At 33.7% G+C, this 27,981-nt stretch overlaps 1 non-coding gene and 1 pseudogene across 1 annotated transcript; both read left to right on the top strand.

The window, feature by feature from the left end:
* The first annotated feature begins 754 nt into the window (after positions 1–754).
* On the top strand, positions 755–826 carry TRNAT-GGU (transfer RNA threonine (anticodon GGU)). The gene has a single exon. It is a non-coding gene; the product is annotated as a tRNA-Thr (tRNA).
* A 1,123-nt stretch (positions 827–1,949) lies between these two features.
* On the top strand, positions 1,950–5,532 carry LOC127128876 (photosystem II CP43 reaction center protein-like; annotated as a pseudogene).
* Positions 5,533–27,981: the final 22,449 nt, after the last annotated feature.

Here is a 27,981-nt window from a genome sequence, read left to right as displayed (position 1 = left end):
AAATTGTTCATTCCAATCACCAATGTATAAGTCAACAAAATACAAAACAAAACGAAGTAATGCGAAACAAACCAAAATAAACATAGAATCCTTTCTGGAAATGATTGATTTGTTGGAACAGGGGGCATTAACACCTTATTTCTTTCACTTTCATTCGGTGTTAAGAAGATTGAATTAGGTATATTTCTATTTCAAACTAAGTCGAGAAATAAAAAACGAGAATGAATCCGGAAATTGAATAAAAAAGGATGAAGATCAATAAGAATTCAGTTGAGGGACAAGATAGAATCCATTTATCAAAGATTCAGAAATATTTGAATTAGGGGTACATGTATCAATGAAATTAATTTCGTGTTATGATGAAGATGACTTCAATTCGAATCGGTTTTGAAAAATTGAATTCCAGTGATATTTATCAAATCCAATATGAATAAATTCTTTTTTCACTATACCCGTCAATCCAATTTTTTGTTCATTAATGAGTTGGTACAAAAAATAGATCTATGTACATATATATAAATCTGATTTATATATATATATATATATATATATATATATATATATATATATATATATATATATATATATATATATATATATATATATATATATATATATATATATATATATATATATATATATATATATATATATATATATATATATATATAATAAGTATATGCAGTAACAAATAGATGTACTAAACTCATATTCATATTGACTTATTCTGTATTCGGGAATTGATTCAAACAACGCCTTTTTAACTCAGTGGTAGAGTAACGCCATGGTAAGGCGTAAGTCGTCGGTTCAAATCCGATAAAGGGCTTTTTTTTATCAAAAAATGATAACAGTAGTATTCCTATTTGAAGGAACATATACAAATATTCTTGATATTTGTAAGAAGTTTCTGTTTGTAATAAAATAAAATAAAATGAAGGAATAGTTGAATTTCATTAAAAAATTGAATTTAGAATTGAAACTCTATTAAGTTATTGTTATCATTCGAATAGAGTAAACTCATTCTAGTTAGAAAGGGAAATGGCATTCTTTTCTATATATATTATTTCTTTTTTTAGAATGTAATATTTCCTTGAATTGTCAGATACTCCTATTTTCGATTATTCCAATCAAATAAAGGGAGAGATTCTAAAAAAAGTAAGTGGACCTAACCTGTTGAATCATAACTATATCCACTATTCTGATATTCAAATTGGATAGAAATGAAATTCGAATAGTGGATCTTTTTTTCTTTTTAATACCTTTTTGGTTCTAACTCTACAAGAATCTGTTGATATTTCGGATAAAATCTTATTGTTCCTAGGAATCAATTTCTACTCCTCTCCTCTAGTGGAAGGCTTATTTTAAGTTCCAACAGACAAGTCATTTGACTTCAAAATATCTTTTTTCCGAATACAAGAAAAGATCCAAATTGATTTCTATTATTTCTTGAAGATATGTCTATAATAATAATCGAAAAATCCATCAAATCATGACTTCAAGTATCCAAATTTGGTTTTCATATCTATGCATACAAGGCATACAAGATTTTGAAGGAAATTAATGGACGAAACTTGCACATAAAGAAAAATATTCCAATTTCTTACCTCGATCCGCACGAAAGGGTATACGTCAGAATTTGATTAATCTGAATGAAATAAAAATAGAACAAAGAAGACAATAAAAGAAATCAATGTAAAATAGAAAGTAAAATATAGGATCCTCTAGTAGTTTTCTAGACATACAAATTCGAATAATATAGAAAACAATTTTTTTTTATTTCACGAACAAGATTCAAGAATAATCTTATTTGATAAAAGCAGAGTAGTATGTCTGGGGATATGCTAGTAACGAGAGTAATAAAAGCGATCGATCATTTGTTTATGGAATAGTTCTTTAAAAAATGTATTTATAGGATTTATGAGTCATAAGACACTTTTCGAGTCATGACTTAGGGAATTTTTTTAGAATAGAAAGGAATAGGCCAATTAAGTCAATGGATTTGACCTAGATTAGATATCAATCGACAAAAAAATAATTTTTCTATTCGAAACCCAGTCGAAAACAAGGGAGAGTCTACGAGAAATCATATCATATATAAAATGAAAAAGGCCTCGAAGGTTCCATCCCTGAAAATGCTAGGAGGTGTTCGGAAATGGTTTGAAGTAGTTGAATAGGAGGATTACTATGACTATAGCTCTTGGTAAATTTACCAAAACTCAAAATGATTTATTTGATATTATGGATGACTAGTTACAGAGGGGCCGTTTTGTTTTTGTGGGTTAGTCCGGTCTATTGCTCTTTCCTTGCGCCTATTTTGCCGTGGGGGATTGGTTCATAGGTACCACCTTTGTAACTTCATGGTATACTCATGGATTGGCAAGTTCCTATTTGGAAGGTTGTAACTTCTTAACTGCAGCAGTCTCTACTCCTGCTAATAGTTTAGCACACTCTTTGTTGTTACTGTGGGGTCCTGAAGCACGGGGAGATTTGACCCCTTGGTGTCAATTAGGTGGTCTGTGGACTTTTGTTGCTCTTCACGGTGCTTTCGGATTAATGGGTTTTATGTTACGTCAATTTGAACTTGCTCGATCTGTTCAATTGAGACCTTATAATGCAATCGCATTCTCCGATCCAATTGCTATTTTTGTTTCTGCATTCCTTATTTATCCACTGGGCCAATCTGGTTAGTTCTTTGCGCCTAGTTTTGGTGTAGCAGCTATATTTCAATTCATTCTCTTTTTCCAAGGGTTTCATAATTGGATATCAAACCCATTTCATATGATGGGAGTTGCTGGTGTATTGGGCGCTGCCCTACTATGCGTTATTCATGGCGCTACCGTAGAAAATACTTTATTTGAAGATGGTGATGGAGCAAATACACTCCGGGCTTTTAACCCAACCCAAGCAAAAGAAACTTATTCAATGATTACTGCTAACCGCTTTTGGTCCCAAATCTTTGGGGTTGCTTTTTCCAATAAACGTTGGTTACATTTCTTTATGTTATTTGTACCAGTAACTGGTTTATGGATGAGTGCTCTTGGAGTAGTCGATCTGGCCCTGAACCTAAGTGCATATGACTTTGTTTCTCAAGAAATCCGCGCAGCGGAAGATCCTGAGTTTGAGACTTTCTACACCAAAAATACTCTCTTAAACGAAGGTATTCGTACGTGGATAGCGACTTAAGATCAGCCTCATGAAAACCTTATATTCCCTGAGGAGGTTCTACCACGTGGAAACGCTCTTTAATGGAACTTTAGCTTTAACTGGTCGTGACCAAGAAACTACTGGTTTTGCTTGGTGGGCTGGTAATACCCGACTTATCAATTTATCTAGTAAACTACTGGGGGCCCATGTAGCCCATGTCGGATTAATGGTATTCTGGGCCGGAGCAATGAACCTATTTGAAGTTGCTCATTTCGTACCCGAGAAGCCCATGTATGAACAAGGCTTAATTTTACTTCCCCATCTAGCAACTCTAGGTTGGGGGGTAGGTCCTGGAGGGGAAGTTATCGACACCTTTCCATACTTTGTGTCTGGAGTAATTCACTTAATTTCCTCTGCAGTATTGGGCTTTGGCGGTATTGGGACCTGAGACTCTTGAAGAATCTTTTCCATTCTTTGGTTATGTATGGAAAGATAGAAATAAAATGACTACTATTTTAGGTATTCACTTAATTTTGTTAGGTATAAGGTCTTTTATTCTAGTATTTAAGGCTTTTTATTTTGGAGGTATATATGATACCTGGGCTCCAGGAGGGGGAGATGTAAGAAAAATTACCAACTTCACCCTTAGTCCAAGCATTCTATTTGGTTATTTACTAAAATCCCCTTTTAGGGGAGAAGGTTGGATTGTTAGTATGGACAATTTGGAAGATATAATTGGGGGACATGTATGGTTGGGTTCCATTTGTATACTTGGTGGAATCTGGCATATCTTAACCAAACCCTTTGCATGGGCTCGGCGTGCACTAGTATGGTTTGGAGAAGCTTACTTATCTATAGTTTAGGTGCTTTAGCCGTTTTTGGTTTTATAGCTTGTTGCTTTGTCTGGTTTAATAATGCTGCTTATCCTAGTGAGTTTTATGGTCCCACTGGACCGGAAGCTTCTCAAGCTCAAGCATTTACTTTTCTAGTTAGAGACCAATGTCTTGGAGCTAATGTAGGCTCTGCTCAAGGGCCTACCGTTTTAGGTAAATATCTAATGCGTTCTCCGACCGGAGAAGTCATTTTTGGAGGAGAAACTATGCGTTTTTGGGATCTGCGTGCTCCCTGGTTAGAACCTCTAAGAGGTCTTAATGGTTTGGACTTGAGTAGACTGAAAAAAGATATACAGCCTTGGCAAGAACATCGTTCCGCGAAATATATGACTCATGTTCCTTTAGGTTCTTTAAATTTCGTGGCTGGCGTAGCTACAGAGATTAATGCAGTCAATTATGTCTCTCTTAGAAGTTGGTTAGCTACTTCTCATTTTGTTCTAGGATTCTTCCTATTCGTAGGTCATTTATGGCACGCAGGAAGAGCTCGCGCAGCTGCCGCAGGATTTGAAAAAGGAATTGATAAAGATTTTGAGCCTGTTCTTTCCATGACTCCTCTTAATTGAGACATGAAATCCAATGCTTGACGTAAGAATCACTTTGATTTTAGTATACATATTGGGTTGAGTCGAGGAGATCATATTGAAAAAAGGTTTTGTTTTTCAATTCATTTATATCTAATCTTTTTTCGGGCTCAGCTAAGTGGTGATATAGCCGAGCCCGAAAAAACTGAGCCAACCAAAATCAATAAAAAAAATCCATTCGCCAAGAAAAAGGAGAGAGGGGGATTTCAAACCCTCGATAGTTCTTTGTTTCGAACTATACCGGTTTTCAAGACCGGAGCTATCAACCACTCAGCCATCTCTCTAAAAGATAATTTCTATTTTATCTTTATTCCACTCAAGAGAACATGACCATACAAATTAATACCCTTTTCTCTATGATAAAGATATCTATCTATGATAAAGATATCCAGTGTGAATCTATTGGTCTAGTTCTCTATCCGTATATATTATATATGCATGATCCAGCATGCTCTTTTGTGAAATAAAAAAAACTACCCCTCGATCCATGCCCCAATAAGGAGTGTCATCTAAAATCAATGGATTCATGATAAAACCCTCCATAAGGAGAATGTCTTTTTATTTATTTTTGGAAGGGGACAATAAGGGGTTGGGGGATCAAATGGCATAGTTCTTTTGTTGGTAAATTAGAGGATTATAAACATGACTATTGCGTTTCAATTAGCTGTTTTTGCATTAATTGTTACTTCATCCATTTTATTAATTAGTGTACCTGTTGTATTTGCTTCTCCTGATGGTTGGTCAAGTAACAAAAATGTTGTCTTTTCTGGTACATCATTATGGATTGGATTAGTATTTCTAGTGGGTATTCTGAATTCTCTCATCTCTTGAAACTATTCATTCTGGATCAAAAAATGAAATGACCCCTTCCCCCGAATTCTTTCGGGTTGTGTGTGAGGCACATTAAAATGGAATATATATAAGACCCCACAAATAAAGAAAACTACAACATTATTAATGGGAGGGTTCCAACCAATCGATTGGTTTAGTAAAATTTTGAGAGCAATTCACATTCAATCGATTGATTCATTTGATCAATCTATTGACATGAATTAATTATTTGATGAATTAAAATATGTTACCAATGGGGGTCAAACCCGGGACCTCCTTGATATGGTACAAGCCTTACCACTAGGCTAAGGATCTTATTGTTTAATAGTCATGCAATGAATAAATGTTAATCTAAATCTTGATTAAGATAGATTAATGAATTAATTGAGTATTATAACTCCGTTTTGGATGCGGACGGATGCGTTAGTAAGATAACGAAAAAGGCTATTATTATGATACCATGTTATAGTATATTATGTGTCTTACAAATTCTATGAATTATATTATGATGGATGTTAAACATGGTTGATATGTTTGATTGTGAAATAACATGATTAAAAACCTTACAAAGGTGAGGGAGAAAACCTAGGAGTATAACATGATTAATAACTTAGAAAGATAATCTAGGTTATGGAACATGTGTGATATATGAACGAGAATACGGTATTCATTCGTACGATGTCTATGTGGAGGTCGTGGACGAATTATTGCCATGATTGAGAATGAGACACATTGTATGGAACATGCCATGTTATTATTTGTGTATTGTGGTGAATGAAGTCACCTGTGATTGATGGATTTTGTTATGGTTTGTGGAACCGATGATTGTGGAACCGATCATGTATTCAGAATATGTGTTTTTCTATGATGGTACACATCTCTTTTGGTATGCTTAGACAAGTAAGCATTGAGATGTGGGACCAATGCTTCGAGCCTCAATTGGGTTTGAGCCCCAACCATGGCGGACATGGGGGAAAGGTGGACACCAAAGTGGGATAAGGCCCATACGGTGAAAGAGACTCAAAGTGGGTAGAGTCCCATACGAGTGATGGTTCTCAATAGTGGGTTTAAGTCCTATAGGGGAACCGGATATCCATCATGAAAGTCGAATCATACGAGCATGCATGAACCGGGCCTGACTTAGACGTAAGTCCGTTTAGGAATTGATGTTTCGTGATCTGTATAATGATCGTGGTTGAGTTATGAGAACTCAGATGCATGTTGCCATACAATTGCGAGATAGTTTCCCCATCGCTCAAGTCTTCGTTCCCTTGTTGACTTGAGTTAGATATGAGTTGAATATTGATTAGAAAATCCTGTAGAGATGAGTGGACCCATAGGATAGGATAACTCACTGAGATTATTATCTCATCCCATTATTGTTGTCACTACGCCAAATAAGGGAAAAAAGGGCGCTTATTTTGGCCTATAACAGCGCTTTTAAGCGCCCTCTAAAGTGGCGCTGGCATAGGTAAAGACAGCGCTTTGTTTTCCTGGAGAAAGCGCTGTCTAAAGTGGCCCTTTAAGGGCCACATTATAGTGCGTTTTCAGAAAAAAGCGCCCTCTGGAGTGGTCCATAAAGGGCCACCTTAGAGGGCGCTTTCTGGACAAAGCGCCCTCTAAAGTTGTCAATGTAAAGTGTTTAGAGGGCGCTTCCTACAGAAAGCGCCCTCTAAAGTGTTAGTTATTTTAAAAAACTTTGTTTGAAAAACAGTGGGTATTTAATTGGGAACCTGTTCGCATGCTGCAAAAGTGTAAAATTCATATTGATTTCATCCTTTAATCCAATGTTATACACCATTAATCCATTGATATATACAACATGAATCCATTTATATACAACATTAATCCTCCATATATACAACATTAATATATGATTCTTTGATCAACAATATACAACAACATATTCATGATTTAGTAAAAGTACAACAACAATATACAACATATATACAACAACAACATACAACAACAACATTCCATACATATATGTACAACAATATACAACCTAGCTATATGATTCTTTGATCAATAATGAATTGACACAATTCATCCTTAATTTCATCCAAATGAGCTCTTGAGTAAGATTTGTATTCGTCAAAGTACTACAATTAAGAGTATAAAACATATTCATGATTTAGTAACAAATTAGATGAAATATCCGATAATATTAAAATAAACCCTAAGTTATTATTCCATACCATTTTTGGGATGTCTATACGATTCAACGCAATGATATCTCTCATAAATCTCAATACAAAAAATCCGCAATCGACCGAATTGTTTTGCTGAGGACACTACACAGAAAAACAAACAATATATATATAGTTAATTTCTTACAAACACTATTATAAGCAAAAAACAAACACTATTATAAGCAAAAATAAGATACTTAATATATACCTGAACTCTGACCCAGGTAATGTCCTTCCTATTACGATAATTCTTTTTCGATCTAAATTTTAGTATTGCCCTAACAAAATAAAAACGTATATTGAGATCAATCTGACAGACATAATTAAATATACAAATACACACGAATATTTAGGGGAATTTCACTTACGCGTCAATCGTCTTCTTCATACTCGGATATTTACTCCAATCACCCGATAACGAATCGAGATAATACACCATTAGTCTCGAAAGATCCATAGCAACCAACACCGAGTGACCACTGTAAAATAAAACAAAAATTTAGATGCATGAAAATTTTCTACGTAAAAGATATACATAGATTAGAATGAAATTATTAGAAAGAAAATCTAACCCGTTGCCAGAATTAAACGGTAAAAAATACAAACTGGGTGTAGTATTATCGCCGACCGCCATGAATCTATCGACTAGTTCATTCTTTACGGATGTTGGATTTTTCGTTATTAACGTTGTGTTGATACGGGAAGTAGCAATAAAATTGAAACGGTTACACAATTCAGTTCCCCGCATCAATGTGTCATACATATACCTTAAATAGAAACATAATAAACATTAGACTACTCATTGAAATGTGTAAATAAATTGTTCAACTAAGTAAATAATAGATTGATCGGAGTACCATATGTATGTATGAATGACAGCGATGCCCAATTCTTCGCGTTCAAAAAGTTGTTGCATGTCCTCCTTTGCAATTATTTCGGAATGAGCAATTCCGAAAACACCTTCATCGAAATCTACACTACGGATGGCGCCGTGCATAATATCGGACTCTTCCACCATTTTCTCAAGACGCATCATAATTTGAGATTTTGTCCCGGACGTCGTTGGAATATCCTTACCAGCGCTTTTCAACTTTCGACCGGGAACCTAAAAATTCATATAAATTAAATCATGACTTTTTGTGATGCAACAGAATCGTTGCGTATATAATTCAATGGGTATATATATTTGTACCTCTTTTTGAGATGAAACCGACTCGATGCGTCTTGAAATCCCTTTACCAGCTTTATGTGTGGGTCTTGTAGGAGTCTAACATTACCATGTAATAAGGATTGATTAAATATCATAATTGTAGCTGAATTGAAATGTGAACACTAAATATTCATAATCATTTAGAACATATATACCTCGGCATCTGGGAAAATTAGACCTGACGGCCATCCAACAAAGGATCCGACTGCATCTCGCATCAACGTTGTCTCTGAAACAACGTCAGGTAATGGTAGAAGCGCGTCCGTATCTAATACAAGGTCAACCGAAACTTTCATATATCCCACCGGGAGGGGATTATGGTGAAGTAATTCACCCGAAGTGTTGTGCACTTTTCCCTTGCCAACTATGCGATAAGTTGGTGACGATAGATACAGCTGACAAGGTGTAATACCCTAAACCAATAATAAATGTTATTGTTAACGTGTATATGTGTCAAGTAAAAAAGTGCTATTTTAATTTCATAATAACATATATAATTACCTCGGGAAATTTCGGTTGACAATTGATACTAGCTCGGTCACTAGTATCTTTTGCCTCAAAACCGCACCTTTCCTCTCTATACCTTACATTCTCCTTTTGCAGTTCGAGTACTTGTGCCCTTAACTCCGCCAAGGTCTCCATCACCTCTTTGTTGGTAGGATTTTTTGTTTTTGGTTTTTTATAAAATGACGACGGAGTCACACCAAAACCCTTACCCCTCACACGACCGGAATACTCAGGAACATTTAGTACTCGACTAAGTACGCTCCTGCAATCCTGGACCTCGGTTGAAGGTAAGGTTTGGGATAAAGTCTCCTGAAATATTATTAGAGGAGATTAAAAATGAATTATATGTCTAACAAAATTTTCGATATAATTAAAGAAATAATGTTACATATACTTACACATTCCTCATAAATATTTTGAACCGCTTCAACGACAGCCCCATCCTTCCCAACCCGAGCAGCCTTCCACAATACGTGCTCCGGAAGAGATGTTGCGTCACTTTTCTCCTCGGCTAGCTACACATTGAATCAGATTATAAGATCATCAATTATAACATATTGTGACAATGTATAAGCTCATAGCATTTGAATATACTCACAATTCTTTGTTGTAACCGTGCATATCCCGTACGCCCTTTTTTGTACGGATACGCGGGTTTTGATGCCCTTTTCCAATTTTTGTCGCTTACTTCCTGGATAGAAAAGTTTAAGGCATATTAGAACCAAGTAACTTAACAATTGTATAATACCATAATTAATAGACATTACATGGAATTTTTCGTTTCTTCGTTTGGCGACAAAGTTATCCCATTCTTCGGCTGAAATAATCTCCGCATACTTCATTGGCCGTTCTGTTTCAACAAATTTTCCTTCTTCATCCTTGAGAAATTTGTTGGACAAAAAGGATCGAAATCCTCGGAGTCTTTTTCCGGCCAATTGAATACAATATTTTTGCCGGCTTTCATCGATGTGAAAGGATCTCTAAAAAACATACACATGGAGTGTGTTATTATAAGTAATATTATAACAATATATGGTCAACAAATAGTCAACAAAAAAAACATATAACAATATATGGTAAGTACCTGTATCTCGGACCATATTTTTTCTTTGCCAACCTTCAATTCCGGACTTCTCCAATTATCACATGTAATCGGAATATGTTGTCGAACAAGGAAACCAATGTAACTTGCCAACATTGAACCATTAGGCTCAATTAGTTGGTCTTCAGCACTCCAATGTACTTCAAAATTTTCACCCTTGTCTCTTGCACAAATGATTGACTTCATAACAGTCAATCCTCGTTTGATTTCTTTTTCAACATTGTTACGTGATCCACTCGCGTCATGGGTATCGTCTTGGTTAGCCATTTTATCTGTAATATAGAAATGATTCAATAATACCCAAGTAAGACAATGACCATATTCGTGAAGCTACACAAAAAACACATTCATATACCTTCCATTTCTCTCATGTTACAACAATCTAAACTCTCTCTTTTTTTATCATTATTGAATACAAACTCAAACACACCTACTGCATACAAAAGACCAATGCAAAAACTTATGGTGTTTGGAACATGACCAAACTTGCATCCATAATCATCAAACTTCCAAGCACAAGCTCAAACACACTCCAAATGACATCAGTTTTCAATCAGAAATAAAAAACCTTACAACAAGGTGCTCATGAACACCATATAGTGCTCGTTTGCCCTAAACAAAATTAATCAACATAATGCATAAAATGTAAAACTCAGTTTAGAAAATTCCCTAATCAAACACCTGAAGAAAGTGAACGGTAACGATGGAGAAGAGAAATACCTTCAAGGTGACGGTAACGATGGAGAAGAAAGTGAACAGCGACGGTGGACGCAGATAACTCAGTGAACGTGAACGCAGCAGCAGAAAAAGGCGACGGCGACGACGACGGTGAGGGAGGGAGAACGAACGGAGGACGAGAGTAATCGCAGTAGAGAGAAAACCCAGTTACGTAAACGAAATAGCATATAGAGAGGGAAAATAAAGAGACATGCAGTATATGTTATAATTTTAATGTTTACTAAAGGGGACCTTAGAGGGCGCTTTTGTAAAAAAAGCGCCCTCTAAAGGGGGCCTAAGAGGGCGCTTCTGAAAGCGCTCTCTAAGGCTTTCCAAAAGTGCCTTATAAACTGGAAATGTACATGGACTTAGAGAGCGCTTTTTTAAAAGCGCCCTCTAAGGGTACCCTTAGAGGGCGCTTTCATAAACGCACCCTCTATTGGTGTCCCTCCATTTCCTCATTATTTTTTCGCTTCACTTTAGAGGGCGCTTTGTTACAAAAGCGCCCTCTAAAGTGCGCTGTCTATTCCAATTGTTCGCTCCTTATTTTTTCTCTTCACTTTAGAGTGCGCTTCTTTAAAAAAGCGCCCTCTAAAGGGGGCCTAAGAGGGCGCTTCTGAAAGCGCTCTCTAAGGCTTTCCAAAAGCGCCTTATAAACTGGAAATGTACATGGACTTAGAGAGCGCTTTTTTAAAAGCGCCCTCTAAGGGTACCCTTAGAGGGCGCTTTTATAAACGCGCCCTCTATTGGTGTCCCTCCATTTCCTCATTATTTTTTCGCTTCACTTTAGAGGACGCTTTGTTACAAAAGCGCCCTCTAAAGTGCGTTGTCTATTCCAATTGTTCGCTCCTTATTTTTTCTCTTCACTTTAGAGTGCGCTTCTTTAAGAAAGCGCCCTCTAAGGGGCACTGTCTATTCCAGTTTTTGGCGTAGTGTGTTATTTTTCAAGTAATCCTTGCAGGTTGAATCTAAGAGAAGTTGTTGTGGATGTTTCAAGGGATGCTGTTTATCATGATCTTCTGTTGTGGATTTGTGTGCCATGAAGATATTGCACATAGTTCTTAGATTTTTATTGTTTATCCATTAATGTATAACATGTTCCATTGATGTTTTTAGTTTGGACATGTATATATATTGATGCCATTAAGCACTTAGGTTGGATCAGTACCTATTATTAACACTTGTATGATATTATTCTAGATATATATTATACGGGTTGTTACACATAAACAAATGCATATGAAATTTCCATACTCTTAAATCTTTGCATTTATTAAAAGTTTTTTTTAAAACTAAATAGTTAAAAATAGAAAACTAAAAAGCTTTAACTTTAGTTATAATATTTTAGAGCAAATACTTTATGTATCGATGTGAGTTTATTCAACACTTACTAGATGTCACAAAAGTGGTTGCTTGTTATCTTCAAAAGAAATTACATACTTATAACAATTAGAGGGAAATAATTACAATAACTAAAGGTATTCTAGTAATTGACCTAATTATGATGAAAAACACCCTAAAGAAAATGACATTCTTTCCGCGTAAAAGTAATTCATGTCATATTTGTTAATTTTAGGATGGTGTTGTTATACTTTTAATACAAGAGAAGGTTTAAGAAGATGATAAATATAACAATAGTGTAGATTTCTTTTGGCATAAAATAATCTTATGTTTCGTCTTATTTTTCTTTCAGGCAAATATAAATACTAAGATAAAACTTGTTTGAGTACCTGTTCACATTTTTAACAATATAACTCAATATTGTGTTTTATTACTATTTATTTTTCAGAATTAAAACTTATTATACGTGAGTCACACTCTATTTTGTTTTACTCTCAGGTAGCACTCATTTGATGCGTCAAAAATAGTGCAAGGGTGCGTTTGGAGATGCATCTCTAAAATCTAAGAAGTATATTGGATTTTCCATAGGGTGGGATAAGAAATTCCCTTAAAATTTATGCCCATAGCAATTCAAGAAAAATTATTTTTGACTTTCTATATAACTTATGATTAGATAGTAGTAGTAAAATTACGTAACAAATTAAACCAAACTATCAAACACTAATAAAAATCTTCACAGAATAACCCATAAACAAATGCATATGAAATTTCTAGACATTTAATTCTTTGCATTTATTAAAAGTTTTTTTTAAAAATTGACTAGTTTAAAATTGAAAACCAAAAAGCTTTAACTGTAGTTATAATATTTTAGAGCAAATACTTTATGTATCGATGTGAGTTTATTCAACACTTACTAGAAGTCACAAAAGTGGCTGCTTGTTATCTTCAAAAGAAATTAATTACTTATAACAATTAGAGGGAACTAATTACAATAACTAAAGGTATTCTAGTAATTGACCATACTATGATGAATAACACCATAAAGAAAATGACATTCTTTCCGCGTAAAAGTAATTCATGTCGTATGTGTTAATTTTATTATGGCGTTGTTATACTTTTCACAAAGAGAAGGTTTAAGAAGATGATAAATATAACAAAAGTGTTGATTTCTTTTGGCATAAAGTAATCTTATGTTTCTTCTTATTTTAGTTTCTAGCATATATAAATACTAAGATAAAACTTGTTTGAGTACTTGTCCCCATTTTTTAACAATATAACTCAATATTGTGTATTATTATTATTTATTTATGAGAATAAAAGTTTATTATACGTGAGTCACACTCTATTTTGTTTTACTCTGAGACAACACTCATTTAATGCGTCAAAAAATAGTGCAAGGGTGCGTTCCGAGATGCATCTCTGAAATCTAAAAAGTATTTATGATTTTCCATAGGGTGGGATAAGAAATTCCCTTAAAATTTATGCCCATACCAATTCAAGAAAAATTATTTTTGACTTTCTATATAACTTATGATTAGATAGTAGTAGTAAAATTACGTAACAAATTAACCAAACTATCAAACTCTAGTAAAAATCTTCACAGAATAACCCATAAACAAATGCATATGAAATTTCTATACTCTTAATTCTTTGCATTTATTAGATTTTTTTTTTGAAAAAAATTGAATAGTTTAAAATAGAAAACCAAAAAGCTTTAACTTTAGTTATAATATTTTAGAGCAAATACTTTTTATCTCGATGTGAGTTTATTCGACACTGACTAGATGTCACAAAAGTGGTTGCCTGTTATCTTCAAAAGAAACTAACTACTTATAACAATTAGAGGGGACTAATTACAATAACTAAAGGTATTCTAGTAATTGACCTAATTTTGATGAAAAACACCATACATAAAATGACATTCTTTCCGCGAAAAAGTAATTCATGTCATATTTGTTAATTTTATTATGGTGTTGTTATACTTTTAATAAAAAAGAAGGTTTAAGAAGATGATAAATATAACAATAGTGTAGATTTCTTTTTGCATAAAATAATCTTATGTTTCGTCTTATTTTTGTTTCTGGCATATATAAATACTAAGATAAAACTTGTTTGAGTACCTGTTCACATTTTTTAACAATATAACTTAATATTGTGTATTATTACTATTTATTTTTCAGAATTAAAACTTATTATACGTGAGTCACACTATATTTTGTTTTACTCTCAGTTAGCACTCATTTGATGCGTCAAAACTAATGCAAGGGTGCGTTTGGAGATGCATCTCTAAACTCTAAGAAGTATATTGGATTTTCCATATGGTGGGATAAGAAATTCGCTTAAAATTTATGCCCATTGCAATTCAAGAAAAAATATTTTTGACTTTCTATATTACTTATGATTAGATAGTAGTAGTAAAATTACGTAACAAATTAAACCAAACTATCAAACTCTAATAAAAATCTTCACAGAATAACCCATAAACAAATGCATATGAAATTTCTATACATTTAATTCTTTGCATTTATTAAAAGTTTTTTTTTTAAAATTGACTAGTTTAAAATTGAAAACCAAAAAGCTTTAAGTGTAGTTATAATATTTTAGAGCAAATATTTTATGTATCGATGTGAGTTTATTCAACACTTACTAGATGCCACAAAAGTAGTTGCTTGTTATCTTCAAAAGAAATCAACTACTTATAGCAATTAGAGGGAACTAATTACAACAACTAAAGGTATTTTAGTAATTGACCATATTATGATGAAAAACACCATAAAGAAAATTACATTCTTTTCGCGTAAAAGTAATTCATGTCATTTGTTAATTTTATTATGGTGTTGTTATACTTTTCACGAAGAGAAGCTTTAAGAAGATTATAAATATAACAATAATGTAGATTTCTTTTTGCATAAAATAATCTTATGTTTCGTCTTATATTTGTTTCAGACATATATAAATACTAAGATAAAACTTGTTTGAGTACCTGTTCACATTTTTTAAATTTATAACCCAATATTTTGTATTATTACTATTTACCTTTCAGAATGAAAACTTATTATACGTGAGTCACACTTTATTTTGTTTTACTCTCAGGTAGCACTCATTTGATGTGTCAAAAATAGTGCAAGGGTGCGTTTGGAGATACATCTCTAAAATCTAAGAAGTATATTGGATTTTCCATAGGGTGGGATAAGAAATTCCCTTAAAAATTGTGCCCATGGCAATTCAAGAAAAATATTTTTAACTTTCTAAATAACTAATGACTAGATAGTAGTTGTAAAATTACGTAACAAATTAAACCAAACTATCAAACTCTAATAAAAATCTTCACAAAATAACCCATAAACAAATGCATATGAAATTTCCCTACTCTTACTTCTTTGCATTTATTAAAAGTTTTTTTTTTAAATTGACTAGTTTAAAATTGAAAACCGAAACCCTTTAACTTTAGTTGTAATATTTTAGAGCAAATACTTAATGTATCGTGGTGAGTTTATTTAACACTTACTAGATGTCACAAAATTGGTTGCTTGTTATCTTCAAAAGAAATTAACTACTTATAACAATTAGAGACAACTAATTACAATAACAAAAGGTATTCTAGTAATTTATCATATTATGATGAAAAACACCATAAAGAAAATGACATTCTTTCCGCGTAAAAGTAATTCACGTTATATTTGTTAATTTTATTATGGCGTTGTTATACTTTTCACAAAGAGATGGTTTAAGAAGATGATAAATATAACAAAAGGGTAGATTTCTTTTTGCATAAAATAATCTTATGTTTCGTTTTATTTTTGTTTCTGGCATATATAAATACTAAGATAAAACTTGTTTGAGTAGTTGTCCCCATTTTTTAACAATATAACTCAATATTGTGTATTATTACTATTTATTTTTCAGAATAAAAACTTATTATACGTGAGTCACTGTAATATCCCATATTCCCTTAAATGCTCAATTAGTTGTCAGTTGAGACCAATTGAATTCCTATGTAAATTATCTATTATCATTTGTAACGATTAGAGCTCCTTTGTGCTCTAAATGTTGTCAATTGGGACCAATAGAGTAACCAGTGAACTCTGAAGGGATTAATTATGAATAAAGAGACAGACCAATATTAATAATTACAAGAAATGACATTTTTGGTAACATTAATAATTGGTCAATTGGTGCTGGAAGATAAAATATTAATAATTGGGACCAATAGAATTAAATCTTCTGTTTGTGCAGAGTTTGTCACCAGTGGGTCTTCTGTTTGTGCAGAGTTTGTCACCAGTGGGATTCGAACCCAGGACCTCCTTTGAACTGTACATGCCTTACCACTAGGCTAGAGAGGTCGTTGTTGAATGTTTATGAAATGAATAAATATTAACCTAAATCTTGATTAGGATAGATTAATGAATTAATTGAGTATTATACCTCCGTTTTGGACACGGCCGGATGCGTTAGAAAGATAACGTAAAGGGCTATTATTATTGTTCCATGTTATAAAATATTATGTGATTTATAAATGCCATGAATTTTATCATGATGAAAATTAAATATTGTTGTTATGTGGAAGGTGAAACAACATGATTAAAAACCTTACAAAGATGAGTGAGGAAACCTAGAAGAATAATTTGATTAATAACTTAGAAAGACAATCTAGGTTATGGAGCATGTGTGATATATGTATAAGAATACGGTATTCATTCGTACGACGCTTATGTGAGGTCGTGGACGAATTATTGCCATGATTGAAGATGAGACGCATTGTATGGAACATGCCATGTTATTATTTGTGTATTATGGTGAATGAAGTCACCTGTGATTTATGAATTTGTTATGGTTCGTGGAACCAATGTTTTGTGGAACCGATCATGTATTCAGAATGTGTGTTTTTCTGTGGTGGTACACATCTCTTGTGGTATGCTTAGATGAGTAAGCATTGGGATGTGGGACCAATGATTCGAGCCTCAAATGGGTTTGAGCCCCAACCATGGCGGACATGGGGGAAAGGTGGACACCTATGTGGGTTAGAGTCCCATACGGTGAAAGATACTCAAAGTGGGTTAGAGTCCCATATGGGTGATGGTTCTTAAAAGTGGGTTAGATTCCCATAGGGGAACCTGATATCCACCGTGAAAGTCGAATCATACGAGCATGCATGAACCGAGGCTGGCTTAGACGTAAGTCTGATCGGGAATTGATGTTTCGTGATCTGAATAATGATCGTGGTTGAGTCATGAGAACTCAGATGCATGTTGCCATACAATTGCGAGATAGTTTCCCCATCGCTCAAGTCTTCGTTCCCTTGTTGACTTGAGTTGGATATGAGTTGTATATCGATTAGAAGACCCTGTAGAGCCGAGTGGACCCATAGGATAGGAGAACTCACTGAGATTATTATCTCATCCCATCATTGTTGTTATTTTTCAGGTATTCTTTACAGGTTGGATCTAAGAGAAACTGTTATGGATGTTTCAAGGGTTGCTGTTCATTATGATCTTCCGCTGTGGAGTTGTGTGCAATGAAGATATTGTACATAGTTCTTAGATTTTTATTGTTTAGGCATTATTGTATAACATGTTCCATTGATGTTTTAGTTTGGACATGTATATATATTGATGCCATTAGGCACTTATGTTGTGACAGTACCAAAATTTAACACTTGTATGATATTATTCTAGATATATATTATACGGGTTGTTACAGTTGGTATCAGAGCAGGTCGATTCTCGACCTAGCCTTGAAACATCATAAGTAAATCTATTCCTGCCTCATATGTGTGTTTAGCCTACATGATTCTTAATATCACTGTATATAGTATTGGGCCTGATCAACCTAATGCTATGTGCATGGTAGGTAGGATCATGGTTGAGCGACCACGAGGACTCCGAAGCGTGGGTTGAACTTGTGCTTTGAGAATAGGCTCAAGCCAAGAGTTAGAAAGTGAGGAGAACTAGATGGCCCTGTTGAAGTTTCAGAGGAGTTGTGATTTGAGTATTATGCAATTTAAGAGTAGTGTATCGTTCAAGCGATTCTGCGGTGTTAACAGAGTTAAGAAGTTGAGGATCTCTATTGGATGAATTGTCAGAATTTTGAGGAATGAGTGAATTTGTTAGTGGAGTAAGATATACTCACTAATATGGAATAGTATTGTGAATATTCTGTATGGTAAAGTAGAAAGGATGGTTATGTTACACATATGTCATAAGGTTTGGAAGTGAGGTAGTGTATCAGTGTTTCAGTTTCTAAGGCCACTAAAATATTTTGGAAGAACGAGAGTACTTAATGGAATATATATATTTGGAATGGTACCTTGCAAGTGGTTAAAGACTTGAGGGATAAGGACGTTCAGTTTTGTTGGGAGCCTAAGGTAGTGGTGAAGTCTAAGAAGAGACTCGAGGACATGGTTGCCTATTCCAAGTGAAACGTGTATGGACCAAATGGAGGTTAGAAGATAAACCAAGTATGTTCAGTTTTAGAAGGGAGATCGGATTTGAGATAGCTCGTCAGCGGTTCAGTGTTAGTAAGAGACCATTATGGAATGATGAGTTACCTAAAGATCAATTATAAGAGTTTGTGTTGGAGGCCGATGTCGCACATTATATAGTAATGGAAGCTCCAGTGGGCTTTGGTTGTATGAGAACTGGTTGAGGATAAGAGCAATTAAGTTGGATTTAAGGACTTCTAGTAGAATGGTTTTGTAATTGGAACGGAGAGAATTACCATAGGGAGACAAGTCAACACCGAGTGCGGAAGTAGTGTGGATGTTGCAATACAACTGTTGTAATGGGGCACATTTTAGATAGAGGCACAATGGGACCATTAAGATTCATTAAGACAAAGTTATGGGCGTGTAGTTGATGATTGTTCACATCGAGGATTTCTAGAGTAAGTAGTGTGTAACACCCGAGGTCGGAGAGGCCGAAGAATGGTTACAGGTAACATCCGAGGGCGATGGAGTGGTTGTCGATGCATGATGCATGACAATGAGACACTCCTAGCAGCTTCTAGGGGAAAAACCGAATTCACATCGGAATGAGAGGGATCCTGAGGCGGTGCAGGTATGAGACTACATGGTTGAAAGAAGGCTTATAAGGATTAATTGGTACTACCTATATCAACAAGATGCATCTTCTTTTCGGTATCCTAACCAATAAGAACTCCATAGTTAAGCGTGCTTGACTTGGAGTAGTATTGGGATGGGTGACCTTCTGGGAAGTTTCCTGGAAAGCGTGCGAGTGAGGACAAAACATGTTGAAAAAGGCCCGTGTTGATTTGTGGGGTTAGTTGATAATCCTGAAAGCAGTCTGGGGTGTTACATTGTGGAATAGAGGAAGTTAAACCTTGGTGTTAAGAGAAGTATGTGATAGCAGTATTATGGTCATAAGTAAGTGTAATGGATTCCTTGTCTTGAGATGGATGTAAAGTAACATACATTTTGTTGAGCAATGAGTCTTGCATTCTAAGAAGTTTAGTTGATGATAGCCAACAAAAGATAAGCTAAGCTGGAGCATGTGGACCAAGTGTAGAATGTGGAATATTTTATGTTGCAAGAGTTTATTGGGAGGCAATGAGGATTATTCGTGGGAAGTTATAGAGACAAGTAACCCCGATTATTCGTGGGAAGTTATAGAGACAAGTAACCCCGGTATGATGAAGTGTGTAGTAGGTATTGGTTTAGAAGAAGATTCCAATCATAAGTGTGTGGCAATGATAAGGTTCATCTTAAGTGCATTTTATTTGGATTGAAAGAGTAATATTGGCTTATTGGAAGTCTGGTTGTTATTTATCTTCTTGAGAAGTATTTGGTTGGTTGGTTAGTCGCGGAGTATAAACATTCACACCATGTTGGAGCTAAGGATGTCCTAAATGTCATAAGTGTACCGTTGTGGATGTACAAATTGAGGATGGAGTTACAAGTCACCACAAGTCAGATTGGTAATTTTGAAATTGGGATTTCCGAAGGTGTAGTGCATAGTTGGTCGTCTGTAGAGAGTTCATGGAAGTCAGATGTGTGGGGGGGGACCCAACCTGATAAACCATGATCAGTTTAAGTAAGTCTGGGAAGTACCACTATTATGATTATGAATAACTATACGGAACGGACTTGGAAGAGACCTACTAAGTGGTGATCTGGAAGAGATTATCTAGGTATGTGGTATAAATTGATAGGGTGTGAAGCGGTTGGTCATGGTATGAAATTGATTGATTCATTTGGATTCATAGCCTTAAATGTAGACTCCCTGAGAGTGGTAATGGATGTGTACGATGATACTTTACCGTATTGGAAGGATTCATGAGTTATACTTCCCAGGAGGAACGAGAATTAGTTATTCCTAAAGTTAAACATGTAACTCGGATGGTATGTTAGTAAGAGCATGAGCTAAGATTATGGAAGATGGGACAAAATGATTGAGATGAATGATTTTGGATACAAAGTGAAATGTTATCTCTAGATGTGTGTGGAATATTTTGTGTGACTCTATGAGGTGTATGGACACTCATAGTTATGTTCGAGATTGCTTAAGTTCCTTAGAAGTGGTGTTTTGTTGATGACTTAAAGTTCCTTAATGGTGTTATTATGTTTTGGTCGAGATCATGTGCCAGGAGAAATGTTGAATGAATCAAAACCCTATAAGAGGATTTGATATGGAATATAGTAACCAGAACCGGATATTGTCAAACTAATTTGGTTTAGCTACATCGAACACATGATGAATTTGGATGTTTTATGTTTTTATGGTTGTAGTAATATAACCCCTGGATACCTATCTTCTGAAGAGTGTTGGTCTTATTCTACACTTTTGTGAGTCATCAAGGAAGTTATTCTACTAATGGAAGTCGGTGAGGTTCTAGTACCATTTTGGACAGTAGACACCCTGAAAGGTAAGTGTGTTTCTTTGAAGATGGTTAGCTAACCAGTAGTGCCTAGGAATCCCAAGTGTTCCACTATTGGAATCAGAGTATCACAATGGAAGGTGACGAGAGAAAGAGCCCAATCAAGTCTATGGGGATCAGGGAGATAGTTACTCGTAAGAATGGAGGTAAGGATGAGAGTAAGACAATCTCGTACTAATGGTTCTATCTCATTGGAATAGTACGAGAGAAGGGAAGCAGTAGGAGTAAGGGCTTGTAGCATACATTATCAGATCAAGTGAAGTAGATGAGATTACCGGTAGATGGATTACAAGTTTGTCACATTTGTTGAAGGAATAATAAGGGAAGAGTAGTCAATATTGTGTGGTTAAGGAATCAATAAATTTTCTTATGAAGAATTAATGAGTATTGATTAACCAAGTCAGGATAAGATGTTGTAATTATGTTTTGTGTAACTTAGTACAAGGAAGGGAAGTCATGGTTTCCGGGAAGAAAGTGACCCACTGATGTTGAGCGGTATATAAGAGGAATTAAGTGAGAGCAAGTTTAAATGTTAATCCAATATCATAATGAGATTGTGATGGAAATAAAGAAGTTTCAAGAGTTCATGAACGAAGGAAATTTGTCAGCAAAGATAAGTAGAAGAATAAGTATGTCAGGGACTTGGAATTGAAGAGAGGTCAAGCGTTGGTCTAAGATGTTGATTCAAAATTTGTTTGTTCGTTGAGTGAAGGAAATTCGGGGGCGAATTTCAATTTAAGGGGGGGGAGAATGTAATATCCCATATTCCCTTAAATGCTCAATTAGTTGTCAGTTGAGACCAATTGAATTCCTATGTAAATTATCTATTATCATTTGTAACGATTAGAGCTCCTTTGTGCTCTAAATGTTGTCAATTGGGACCAATAGAGTAACCAGTGAACTCTGAAGGGATTAATTATGAATAAAGAGACAGACCAATATTAATAATTACAAGAAATGACATTTTTGGTAACATTAATAATTGGTCAATTGGTGCTGGAAGATAAAATATCAATTGGGATATTTTGGTTACTACTTAATATTATACATTTATATATTATATGGTACGTGTGGTGGAAAAGGAAAAAGAAGAAGTGGATAAGAAGAGAGGTGGTAGGTAAGAGGAAAGAAGATATATCAGAAAGAAGAAAAGAAAGGAAAGAAAAGAAAGAAAGGGAAGAGGAGAAAAAGAGGAAAAGAGGAAAAGAGAAAGAGGAAGAAGACTCATGGGAGAAGAAGAAGATGAAGCCATGGAACCACCATCAACTCATCTTCATCATCACCAACTTCATCTTGTTCTTCTACTATGTGAGTTCTTAGATAGTTTTAGCCTTTGGGGGAAAATAATCTATATTTGTGGGGTTAGGGTTTGTGTGAATTTGTGATAAACTTGTTGTGTTCATACTCCCTATCCGTGCTATGTGTTGATATCATGTTGATTGTTGTGGAAAAATCATGTTATGTGAAAATTGTAGGCAAAAATGGTATATGGAAAGGAAAATAAAAGAGGAGTTAATTAAGGAAAGAAGTTAGTGAGAGAATTAATGGAAATTGGAATTTTTCCCATTTTTTAAGGTGTTAACCGGTTAACGGTATAAGGTAACCGGTTAACGCGCAGCAAAATTCACTTTCTGGGCAAATTCGTGAGTGGTTAACCGGTTAACGGTATAGGTTAACCGGTTAACACTGAAACAGAATTAAATCTTCTGTTTGTGCAGAGTTTGTCACCAGTGGGATTCGAACCCAGGACCTCCTTTGAACTGTACATGCCTTACCACTAGGCTAGAGAGGTCGTTGTTGAATGTTTATGAAATGAATAAATATTAACCTAAATCTTGATTAGGATAGATTAATGAATTAATTGAGTATTATACCTCCGTTTTGGACACGGCCGGATGCGTTAGAAAGATAACGTAAAGGGCTATTATTATTGTTCCATGTTATAAAATATTATGTGATTTATAAATGCCATGAATTTTATCATGATGAAAATTAAATATTGTTGTTATGTGGAAGGTGAAACAACATGATTAAAAACCTTACAAAGATGAGTGAGGAAACCTAGAAGAATAATTTGATTAATAACTTAGAAAGACAATCTAGGTTATGGAGCATGTGTGATATATGTATAAGAATACGGTATTCATTCGTACGACGCTTATGTGAGGTCGTGGACGAATTATTGCCATGATTGAAGATGAGACGCATTGTATGGAACATGCCATGTTATTATTTGTGTATTATGGTGAATGAAGTCACCTGTGATTTATGAATTTGTTATGGTTCGTGGAACCAATGTTTTGTGGAACCGATCATGTATTCAGAATGTGTGTTTTTCTGTGGTGGTACACATCTCTTGTGGTATGCTTAGATGAGTAAGCATTGGGATGTGGGACCAATGATTCGAGCCTCAAATGGGTTTGAGCCCCAACCATGGCGGACATGGGGGAAAGGTGGACACCTATGTGGGTTAGAGTCCCATACGGTGAAAGATACTCAAAGTGGGTTAGAGTCCCATATGGGTGATGGTTCTTAAAAGTGGGTTAGATTCCCATAGGGGAACCTGATATCCACCGTGAAAGTCGAATCATACGAGCATGCATGAACCGAGGCTGGCTTAGACGTAAGTCTGATCGGGAATTGATGTTTCGTGATCTGAATAATGATCGTGGTTGAGTCATGAGAACTCAGATGCATGTTGCCATACAATTGCGAGATAGTTTCCCCATCGCTCAAGTCTTCGTTCCCTTGTTGACTTGAGTTGGATATGAGTTGTATATCGATTAGAAGACCCTGTAGAGCCGAGTGGACCCATAGGATAGGAGAACTCACTGAGATTATTATCTCATCCCATCATTGTTGTTATTTTTCAGGTATTCTTTACAGGTTGGATCTAAGAGAAACTGTTATGGATGTTTCAAGGGTTGCTGTTCATTATGATCTTCCGCTATGGAGTTGTGTGCAATGAAGATATTGTACATAGTTCTTAGATTTTTATTGTTTAGGCATTATTGTATAACATGTTCCATTGATGTTTTAGTTTGGACATGTATATATATTGATGCCATTAGGCACTTATGTTGTGACAGTACCAAAATTTAACACTTGTATGATATTATTCTAGATATATATTATACGGGTTGTTACAGTCACACTCTATTTTGTTTTACTTTGAGGTAGCACTCATTTGATGCGGCAAAAATAGTGCAAGGGTGCGTTTGGAGATGCATCTCTAAAATCTAAGAAGTATATTGTATTTTCCATAGGGTGGGATAAGAAATTCCCTTAAAATTTATGCCTATAGCAATTCAAGAAAAATATTTTTGACTTTCTATATAACTTATGACTAAATAGTAGTAGTAAAATCACGTAACAAATTAAACCAAACTATCAAACTCTAATAAAAATCTTCACAGAATAACCCATAAACAAATGCGTATGAAATTTCCATACTCTTAATTCTTTGCATTTATTAAAAGTTTTTTTTTTTAAAAAATTGACTAGTTTAAAATTGAAAACCAAAAAGCTTTAACTTTAGTTATCATATTTTAGAGCAAATACTTTATGTATCGATGTGAGTATATTTAACACTTACTAGATGTCACAAAAGTGGTTGCTTATTCTCTTCAAAAGAAATTAACTACTGATAACAATTAGAGGCAACTAATTACAATAACAAAATGTATCCTAGTAATTGACCATATTATGATGAAAAACACCATAAAGAAAATGTCATTCTTTCCGTGTAAAAGTAATTCATGTCATATTTGTTAATTTTATTATGGCGTTGTTATACTTTTTACAAAGAGAAGGTTTAAGAAGATGATAAATATAACAATTGTGTAGATTTCTTTTGGCATAAAGTAATCTTATGTTTCTTCTTATTTCGGTTTCTGGCATATATAAATACTAAGATAAAACTTGTTTGAGTACATGTTCACATTTTTTAACAATATGACTCAATATGGTGTATTATTATTATTTATTTATCAGAATAAAAATTTATTATATGTGAGTCACTCTCTATTTTGTTTTACTCTGAGGTAGCACTCATTTAATGCGTCAAAAAATAGTGCAAGGGTGCGTTTGGAGATATATCTCTAAAATCTAAAAAGTATATTGGATTTTCGATAAGGTGGGATAAGAAACCCCTTAAAACTTATGCCCATAGCAATTCAAAAAAAAATATTTTTGACTTTCGATATATCTTATGATTAGACAGTAGTAGTAAAATTACGTAACAAATTAAACCAAACTATCAAACTCTAATAAAAATCTTCACAGAATAACCCATAAATAAATGCATATGAAATTTCCATACTCTTAATTCTTTGCATTTATTAAAAGTTTTTTTTTAAATTGACTAGTTTAAAATAGAATACCAAAAAGCTTTAACTTTAGTTGTAATATTTTAGAGCAAATACTTAATGCATCGCTGTGAGTTTATTTAACACTTACTAGATGTCACAGAAGTGGTTGATTGTTTTCTTCAAAAGAAATTAACTACTTATAACAATTAGAGGGAACTGATTACAATAACAAAATGTATTCTAGTAATTGACCATATTATGATGAAAAACACCATAAAGAAAATGACATTCTTTCCGCGTAAAAGTAATTCATGTCATATTTATTAATTTTATTATGGCGTTATTATACTTTTCACAAAGAGAAGATTTAAGAAGATGATAAATAGAAACAATAGTGTAGATTTCTTTTTGCATAAAATAATCTCATGTTTCGTCTTACATTTGTTTCTGGCATATATAAATACTAAGATAAAACTTGTTTGAGTACCTGTTCACATTTTTTAACATTATAACCCAATATTGTGTATTATTACTATTTATTTTTCAGAATGAAAACTTATTATACGTGAGTCACACTCTATTTAGTTTTAGTCTGCGGTAGCACTCATCTGATGCGTCAAAAATAGTGCAAGGGTGCGTTTGGAGATGCATCTCTAAAATCTAAGAAGTATATTGGATTTTCCATACGCTAGGATAAAAAATTCCCTTAAAATTTATGCCCATAGCAATTCAAGAGAAATATTTTTGACTTTCTAAATAACTTATGACTAGATAGTAGTTGTAAAATTACGTAACAAATTAAACCAAACTATCAAACTCTAATAAAAATCTTCACAGAATAACCCATAAACAAATGCATATGAAATTTCCCTACTTTTAATGCTTTGCATTTATTAAAAGTGTTTTTTTTTAATTTGAATAGTTTAAAATAGAAAACCAAAAAGCTTTAACTTTAGTTATAATATATTAGAGCAAATACTTTATGTATCGATGTGAGTTTAATCAACACTTACTAGATGTCACAAAAGTGGTTTTTTGTTATCTTCAAAAGAAATTAACTACTTATAACAATTAGAGGGAACTAATTACAATAACTTAAGGTATTCTAGTAATTGACCTAATTATGATGAAAAACACCATAAAGAAAATGACATTCTTTCCGTGTAAAAGTAATTCATGTCATATTTGTCAATTTTATAATGGTGTTGGTATGCTTTGAAGGTTTAAGAAGATGATAAATATAACAAGAGTGTAGATTTCTTTTTGCATAAAATAACCTTATGTTTCGTCTTATTTTTGTTTCTGGCATATATAAAAACTAAGATAAAACTTGTTTGAGTACCTGTTCAAATTTTTTAGCAATATGACTCAATATTGTATATTATTATTATTATTATTTATGTATCAGAATAAAAATTTATTATACGTGAGTCACACTCTATTTTGTTTAACTCTTAGGAAGCAATCATTTAATGCGTCAAAAAATAGTGCAAGGGTGCGTTTGGAGATGCATCTCTGAAATATAAAAAGTATTTGGGATTTTCCATAGGGTGGGATAAGAAATTCCCTTAAAATTTATGCCCTTAGCAATTCAAGAAAAATTATTTTTGACTTTCTATATAACTTATGATTAGATAGTAGTAGTAAAATTACATAACATATTAAACCAAACTGTCAAACTCTTATAAAAATCTTCACAGAATAACCCATAAACAAATGCATATGAAATTTTCATACTCTTGATTCTTTGCATTATTATTATTATTTTTTTTAAAATTGAATAGTTTAAAATAGAATACAAAAAAGCTTTAACTTTAGTTATAATATTTTAGAGTAAATACTTTATGTATCGATGTGAGTTTATTCAACACTTACTAGATGTCACAGAAGTGGTTGGTTGTTATCTTCAAAAGAAATTAACTACTTATAACAATTAGAGGGAACTAATTACAATAACAAAATGTATTCTATTAATTGACAATATTATGATGAAAAACACCATAAAGAAAATGACATTCTTTCCGCGTAAAAGTAATAATGTCATATTTGTTAATTTTAATATGGCGTGGTTATAGTTTTCACAAAGAGAAGGTTTAAGAAGATGGTAAATATAACAATAGTGTAGATTTCTTTTTCCATAAAATAATCTTATGTTTCGTCTTATTTTTGTTTCTGGCTTATATAAATACTAAGATAAAACTTGTTTGAGTACTTGTTCACATTTTTTAACATTATAACCCAATATTGTGTATTATTACTAT

This window comes from Lathyrus oleraceus, chromosome 1 (genome assembly GCF_024323335.1).
Source record: "Lathyrus oleraceus cultivar Zhongwan6 chromosome 1, CAAS_Psat_ZW6_1.0, whole genome shotgun sequence".
In the NCBI taxonomy this organism is placed as follows: Eukaryota; Viridiplantae; Streptophyta; class Magnoliopsida; order Fabales; family Fabaceae; genus Lathyrus; species Lathyrus oleraceus.
This window is presented reverse-complemented; position numbering and strand designations above follow the sequence as displayed.